At 36.5% G+C, this 8,376-nt stretch overlaps 1 pseudogene; it reads left to right on the top strand.

Annotated features, from left to right (window-relative positions):
* The first annotated feature begins 4,681 nt into the window (after positions 1-4,681).
* Positions 4,682-7,834, top strand: LOC146728661 (uncharacterized; annotated as a pseudogene).
* Positions 7,835-8,376: the final 542 nt, after the last annotated feature.

Here is an 8,376-nt window from a genome sequence, read left to right as displayed (position 1 = left end):
TAATTACCACATTTGACGATTTCGATACCTTCCAATCACCAAAAAAATATGTAAATAAAGTTTGGTAATGTCTTCATTTGTACTCGTTAGTCCGTGCAACAGTCAAAATTGCCATCTGTGTTCATATGAGACCCGTATCCTGCGCATGTGTGGCGCGACAATCATTCTTTGAGAAGACCTTTCTTCAATGTTGTATAACGTCCTGGTATAATGTATGCCTAAATCATTGCATTGGAAATTTCCTGGTCATTGCTGATGTTCTTGTGTATTTTCGTGACACAAAAATACACAAATTCCAGTTGAGTTAAGGTTAAGGTTGCTTATCTTCCGGAGATGGTATTGGCTGTGAGCTTAGGAGTCATCTAAACTTACTGGTTAAAGGGCAGTTGTCATCGCACAGAGCATGCTTGAATTTCATGTAAAAAACAATGTATTTTACATGCGTTGTGTATGTCACTATGAGTTCCAAATCGAACGAGATGCAACACGACGACCACCGCCCTTCAAATATCAATTATTGTTATATTTAATGTTGAATTAAAAGTTAAGTTAAGTTCTAGTCTACCACAAAACGTCTTCATATATAACCTGGGAAAAGAGCTAGAATTAAAATATAAAATCTGGTGTTTGCATATTTCTACTTCTGTTGACCTTAAGAATAAAAACAGTCAAGATTAGAGTAGCATTCCCTCTTAGGAACTCTGTGAAGTACCATTTTCCGACAAATTCTTGGGCAGACATCCGGGCATGCTTACCGCCGGACGACAATTACGATGAAAACAAATGTGGAAAACTCACAGAAAACTGTACTTTGGGATAGTTGTTTAGACTCTCTGAACAAGGTAACAATATTACACCTACATATACAAATTTGGTTACTCAGAATTACATCAAAGTTGAGTTTGTGTCGTTTCCTTCCCTAGATCGGCATTCCACAGCAGCTTTCGCAGAGCCCATAGATATACATGGTACAGTGGCACGTCTTAGCAATGTAAGAACATTCTGTGATGCAGTTCTCCCTCCCTGGTAATATGGACAACATCAAAAATTTAGATTAGATATGATATGAATTTGAATTTATGCAAGACTTCTAAATTAAGCTTGAATTATTGACCACACTCACTGAGTTAGGGGGCTTTGTAGGTATGTTTGCCAATGGGATAAGACCCTCCAGACCCCCTCCTCCGAATGAAATGAGTGGAAATTGTCAGGTATGATATATATTTTTAACATATCTCATGTTTAAGCTAAAACAGAACCATTTTAACACATTTTTTTGTTTTTAGCTTGTTCTGGAAGTCGTGCTTCACATATTTGCGAAGTGGGAATGCACTTTAAATTAAGCAATATGATAAAACACAAAATTAATATTATATGTTTGCATGGATGGTGTGCGCCTAGCAGACTGCCCCTCACAGAAGCTCTCCAAACTTGTTTGGTTTAGTGAATACCATCGATTATTAAACTGTTTTTGTGTTACTACTCCATCTATGAACAGTCAGAGAACACGTTGGACTAGCAGAACTGTTATTTTGTCTGCCAGGACTGCTGTTTGCTGTAATTTCTTCATATTCATTTTGTTTTGTGTTTCAATTCAGTCACCATTTCTATGGTAACTACCTTGCATGAACAATAGACTCATTTACATGCACACCTGGAAATACCTGTCACCACTCAGCAGTTCAAATGAAAAGACTCATTGAAATTCTTTTTGTCCTACTAATTATCATTACCATGCAAATGGCAACAGTCATTCCAGGAGAATTAATTATACTAAAAATGATCTATTCATTAAAAGAAACAGTAGCATCTGTACTATTGAGCACAAATGCTCTCTTTCAGTCTGGAATAAGATCAGATCATTAGGTATTCAGTCAAAGTCATCAACCCACAGAGAAAAAAAGAGCTGGTACTCGTAAGCTGAATGCTCACCCACAACGTACATTTAGGAATAAGGCTATACTAATTTCCAACTACATTGTAGAACATAATATTGATGCACTTGCAATGGCTGAAAGCCAGTGGCGATGAACCAATCATTAACGAAGTTACACCAGCTGGATACACTTACCTTCATTTTCCGCGTGTGAAATCAACTGGTGGAGGGATTGCATTTATATTTAAGTCTAGTATTACAGTTACCTCCTGGAAGCTGCTACAGAATGCTACTACCTTTAAGGCTGTTGAAGTCACTCTGCGTTACCATGGTATTACTTTTAAAGTCATTATTATGTATCGTCCACCTTCCTACACAAAGAACAAATTCACTGTCTCCAAATTCCTCAATAAATTTGGAGATCTTCTTGAATCTTTATCTACATACCTAGCAATATATCTATTATTGGGGAGTTCAATTTTTACTGAGCAAATGGATCACCTGATCCCAATACTCGCAAATGTCAAGAATTACTGGACTCATGTAACTTAAAGCAGTGGGTGAACGCTCCAACACACACCCACGGTCACACACCTGATCTGGTCTTCACAAATCCTGACCTGATCCTCAATGTCACTGTTGACACTGTTTATATTTCAGATCATTTTCCAATCCGTACACAAGTCTACTACCTAAACCCCCATTAGTTCAAAAGGAAATTAAATAGATATTGTTGTGGAAGATCTTGAATGTGACATTAAGGATGCTCTAAACTCCAGTCAACCTTCAGCAGATGTGAACGTGGCTGTTTCGCATTACAACTTGTGCCTCAGGAAACTACTAAATAAACATGCATTTTTAACAAGCTTATTCAAGATGCTAAATCTAAATACTATTCAGATATAATTGAAGAGAACGCTTACAATCAAAAAGCACTATTTCAGTTATCATCTAATCTAACCACTGATAAAACATCACCACTGCCAACTCATTCTTCACTCAATCAATCAACTCACAGAACCATTTAGTGAATTCTTCACAAATAAAATCACCAATATTCGGCATGGTTTGGATTTAGACAGACAGGGTGATAATAATCCAGTCATTTCTACATCAAATGCTACATGTACGACCAACTTTCAAGTTTCCAGCCTACTACTACACATGAACTCAAGAAGATTTTTAAGGAATCACCATCTAAATCATGTTGTCTCGACCAAATTCCCACATATTTATTCAAGAAAGTTTAATCACAGATCATACCCTGGCTCATGTATCTCATCAACCTATTTTTCCAACAAGGACTCGTACTAGCTAATTTGAAGTATGCAGTTGTCATACCACTGCTTAAAAAGAAAAACCCATCTCTAACCTACCTTTCCTTTCAAAAGTTCTGGAAAAAGTCGTCGCCAGGAGACTAAATGACTACCTCGCTAGGAACTCTCTTTTTGAACCTCTCCAGTCTGCATACAGGAAATTTCACAGCACTGAGACAGCACTCATTAAGGTCCACAATGACATATCAATGTGTATTGATGCAGGACAATATGTTATCCTTGTCCTCCTAGACCTGTCTGTTGCCTTTGACACGATCAACCGATCAACCGCGTCATCTTTCTTGCACGGCTAGCAGATATGAGCATATGTGATCTCGCCTGGCAATAGCTAGCTTTATATCTCACCAACAGACATCAGTCAATTGTCATTAATGGTCATTCATCTAAAGAAACAACTCTTCATTATGTAGTTCCCCAAGGGGATCAGTATTCGGCCCCCTGTTATTCTCAATTTATATCTCATCTCTTGGTAAAATTATTCGTCACCACAATCTTCATTTTCACCATTTCTCTGATGACATTTCAGCTGCCACATCCCAAATTGAAAATTGCCTATCTAACATCAAGTCTGGGATGGTTAACAACGAATTACAGCTAAATGATGGTAAAATTGAGATATTGCTAATCCGTTAAAAATGTTGACTTCTCTCTAAACCCCTTGCATGGTATCAACATTGGATCAACACTCGTTAAACCAGTTAAAGCAGCTCGCAACATTGGTGTCATCTTTGATGATTCACTTCCGTTCAGTAAACATATCATCAGCACATGCCAGAGCATATACATGCATATCAGATGCATAGGACTCATCCGCCAACATCTATCTGAGCATACCTGTCTTAAACTCATTCACTCAATTATCATAACCGTTGAACTGGATTACGGCAATGCCTTACTCTATGGCTTACCAAATTCACAGATATACCAGCTTCAGAGAGCTCAAAACTGTGCTGCTCACCGTCTTTATTGAATCAATTACAAAATGACATCTGTTCTGCTACAAATGTGAACATCTTCAAAACCAAACTCAAATCCTACCTGTTTCAGCAAGCCTATCTGTGAAACTAAGCGTCATTGAGCATCACTGCGATGGATACTAGGTGCTGTATAAACTTGTATTTAGTTATATATATTTTATAAAATATAATTAAATAACATCTAACATTCATAATCATAAATTGAAATATTGTATTGACTGTGTAGTTAAAACCTGTTGTCAATGATAGAGGGCGCTATGGTTTTCAAGAGGATATTACAATAAGTCAATTTCCAGATGCATTCCACTTGCTCATTATACATCCCAAGAATAATTGTGATTTGTTTCTTATCAATAACAGAAAATGAAAATATAATTTGTTATAGGACACTAATTTTAGCCTGACAGAGGGCGCTGTTTATGTAGTCCATTTCAGGAATAGTCTGGTTCCCTGCCCCATTTCAACGCTGAGGGCGGTTTTAGAAAAGGGTCAGGTACGGGGTATTACATCCAAGGCGGTTATTGGTAGTTACGTACGGAACATCTGATTCGTCACTGAGACAATTCAACATGGCGGCTTCCATGGACATGGAGTTTGTTATGAAAACAAAGATTGCTTTAGCACATGTAAACGCAAACAGTCATTCATGTTACACATATTTAAGACCAAAGCAAGTTGATTGTTTGAAGGCATCCACTGATAGTGATTGTATAGGCTTGTTGCCTACCGGTTATGGAAAATCACTGATTTTTGAGTGCCTTCCCTACATGTCAGCTTCACACAGTCCCAGGACAGTGATCTTGATCTCGCCATTGAATGCTATTATAGAAGAACAGTCTCGTAGACTCGGCGCAAGGTCAGTGCGGTTAAATCCGGAGTTTGACTGTAGTTTGTCCAGTTTCATTAGTTGTGAGTATTTGTATATACTGTCTCACCCAGAACACATAATGACCAAGAAACTCTTCGCCGTATTTCGTGGCGACATTTGGCAACACAAGGTATCTCATATTGTTGTTGACGAAGCACACTGTGTAGTACAATGGGGAAGTGATTTCCGTCCGGAATATCGAAATCTGAAAGACCTATGGCCACCGGTACGAAAAGAACACAGCAAGAAATATCATCACATCTTCTGCTTACCAATCCTGTTATTATCGCTGCCAGCATAGATAGACCAAACATAATGTTCCATGTGACAAAAAGACTTCCAAACAACAGAATTGAAGAGTCTTTTAAGGAGATCTTCAAACCACTTATTGATGAATTGCGCAGTAAACAGGAATGTTTTCCACGAACAATTGTTTACTCATCACTTAAATGGTGTGGATTTGCTCACGAATTGTCTTTAATGCCAACTTTTGACAGTGATATAGATGATATATCTGGTCTGGTGGCTCAATTCCATGCCTCATGCACTAACAAGGTAAATTTAAGTTATTTTGTTAACTATAAATACTAACTTGGATATGACTTCTACTGTTTAACAATTGTTTTCCATATTCTGTATGGTATGGTATGTTATTTTTGTTGTTGTATAGTAAATAACAAATTGGTCCTCTGATGGTTTTACCAATAAAAAAATAAAGTGAATATTTATTTGTTAATTGTTATATATATAAATCATTTGTTCCGGGTTTATAAGCAGCTTTGTCTATAACATTTAGGTAAACAATGTGGCTGTTGCCTCATCAAATGACACACTGAAAGATAACGTGATAAGTGTGTGTTCTTTATCAAATTGGTGAATGCAGTTCACTTTACACTTAAGCCAAATTTGTATAAAAGATATAGCGACTGTGCCCTTTTAACTGTATTTGCTATATTAGATGTTTATCTCCAATACAAGAACAGATAAGCCATCAAAATTTGTTGTATACTGTTCTGTATATTAATAATTTGTGCATTTTTTTTACTATAAATGCACCTCTGTCATTTAACTATCATATGATATTCTGTTACATTACCTTTGCCACAACAATTAACTTGAGCCATTTGGCTATTTCATATCAACTTGCATATTGACAATTTATATATCATACTTTTATCATTAAGCAGATGAAGAAAGAGGTGATCGATGGCATGCAGACCATGAATTGTGGTATCAGATTGTTATTTGCAACTGAGGCATATGGGATGGGTGCAGATCCAAAACAAGTCAGGCGAATTATCCATGCTGGTGTACCAAGAACAATGGAAAGTATGTTAAAATGCATGTAGTTCAGTCTAAATGTAGTAATGCAATGTTACGCACAAAATTCATGAATTTTCAGAGCGCATTGTACATATTTGACATACAATGTGTAAAACCAAGTTCCTTTATTGTGTGCATGATCTTATTATTATACTACTTGTAAGTGTTGCCAACATTTTGAATGTTTTATTTGTTTTGATTATTTAATGACCACAAGCAATTGGTTGGTTCAAGAAAATCTGAAGTCCCAATAATCCTGTAATCCTGTCATGAGTGTAGTTATTGGATGACGATGATGGCTAGGAAAGTTATTTTATGATGAAATACCACAGGTTACATCATAGAATGGATATAACAATTGATGTCAGTCACCCAAGAGAACTCATGAAAATACGCATTTGCTCAATATGAGAAGTGCATCTTCAATAGAAGTGTACAATAAACTAAACTTTTCCTGTACTGTATAGAGATATATTACCATGTCATTTACCTATGCATATGCTCTAGTAATACAGCAAATACAGTCCAGTACCATATTGCACTATTTTTGTAACTTGTAGTGAAGCTACTTAAATGTTAAATACAATTCTCATTTGTTCATTAGCATACATTCAGGAAGTTGGCAGATGTGGGAGAGATGGGGGAAGAATCTGAGGCTATTTTGTACTACAATGCATCTGACAGCACACAATGTGAAAGACATGACTGAGGAAATGAGGAAATACTGTACAACAGATGAATGTCGTAGAGTGTCACTAGCCTCACATTTTGGTCAGGAATTTCCCAAGGACTATATCATTAAACATCAGTGCTGTGACAATTGCAAGCTATTGTGTGACTGTACCATCTGTGATTCTCAGTTTCATTATCATCAGGCTGTACATCAGATCCTATTGTTGCGGGCTGTTAGCAGCCAGCTGAAACTGATGGCTGTTAGCAGCCAGCTGAAACTGATGGCTGTTAGCAGCCATCAGGAGCAGAATCTGATGTACAGTCAGATGCTGATGAAAGTGATTTTGATGATCACAGGTAATATGTGATGTGTTATTACAGTATTTTGAAGCTGAAAATAACATCTATAATGCACCTTCTCCTTCAGTTGTCACAGGATGGACACCATCTTTAGCGGAGAAGATATCTTCAAAATATACAAGATACTCCAATCGCAAGTTTTTGATTTCTGATTTTTATTTGGAGGATCAATATGTTGATAATATAATTTCTCTTATTTTGCAAGTGTAGAAAGAGGAGAATCTTTATAGTTATGTACCTCAAATTTTCACTGGAAACTGAGGGGAAATGTTATTTGCTCATGTGTTTGCTTCCAGTTGAAAGCATACAAATTAATATATATGTAAATATGGGTGCTTCAAGACATGCATATTCAAAACAATAGTGAGACATTTTGTTAGAGCAGGGTTTCATGCTGTAAAAATAAGGATAAATTCTGAAAGTTGATCACTTTGTTGGATGTGTTGATGGAGTACTGTTACGTATATTCAATAAAGTGACCAAAGACTAATTTATCCTTAATATGGCAACTCACTTATTGTTAGCATGTAGTGATACTCTATATATTGTCAATGTATATACTGATTGGGAGCTCAAACAATGGCATGCAATACATTGATAAAACAATACTGTTTTCAACTGGATGTCCAATACTTTTTGACAATGATTTCTAGTTCATGAAAAAAAATGTGTGTTTGTATGATACATTTTATCACACACATCAATTAAGCGCTGTGCCTTAGTGTTCATAATCCCCCTCAGTTTTCAGTGATACACCTTACTTTGACAATATATTTCACCTAAGTTTTGAATCTGTGTGTCTTGAAGTCCTATATATATATATATATATATATCAATTTGTATGCTTGCTCTCAACTGCAATTTAGATTAGGGCTAGACCATTTGATATCCTGGATGCACAGGATTCACAGCAATAAATTCATGGCACATAGACCCCTTTCATAAATCAAGCGCCCTCACTCA

The sequence above is a fragment of the Saccoglossus kowalevskii genome, chromosome 22 (genome assembly GCF_978046115.1).
Source record: "Saccoglossus kowalevskii chromosome 22, keSacKowa6.1, whole genome shotgun sequence".
Lineage (NCBI taxonomy): Eukaryota > Metazoa > Hemichordata > Enteropneusta > Harrimaniidae > Saccoglossus > Saccoglossus kowalevskii.
The sequence above is the reverse complement of the archived record's forward strand: the minus strand, read 5'-3'. Positions and strand labels throughout refer to the sequence as shown.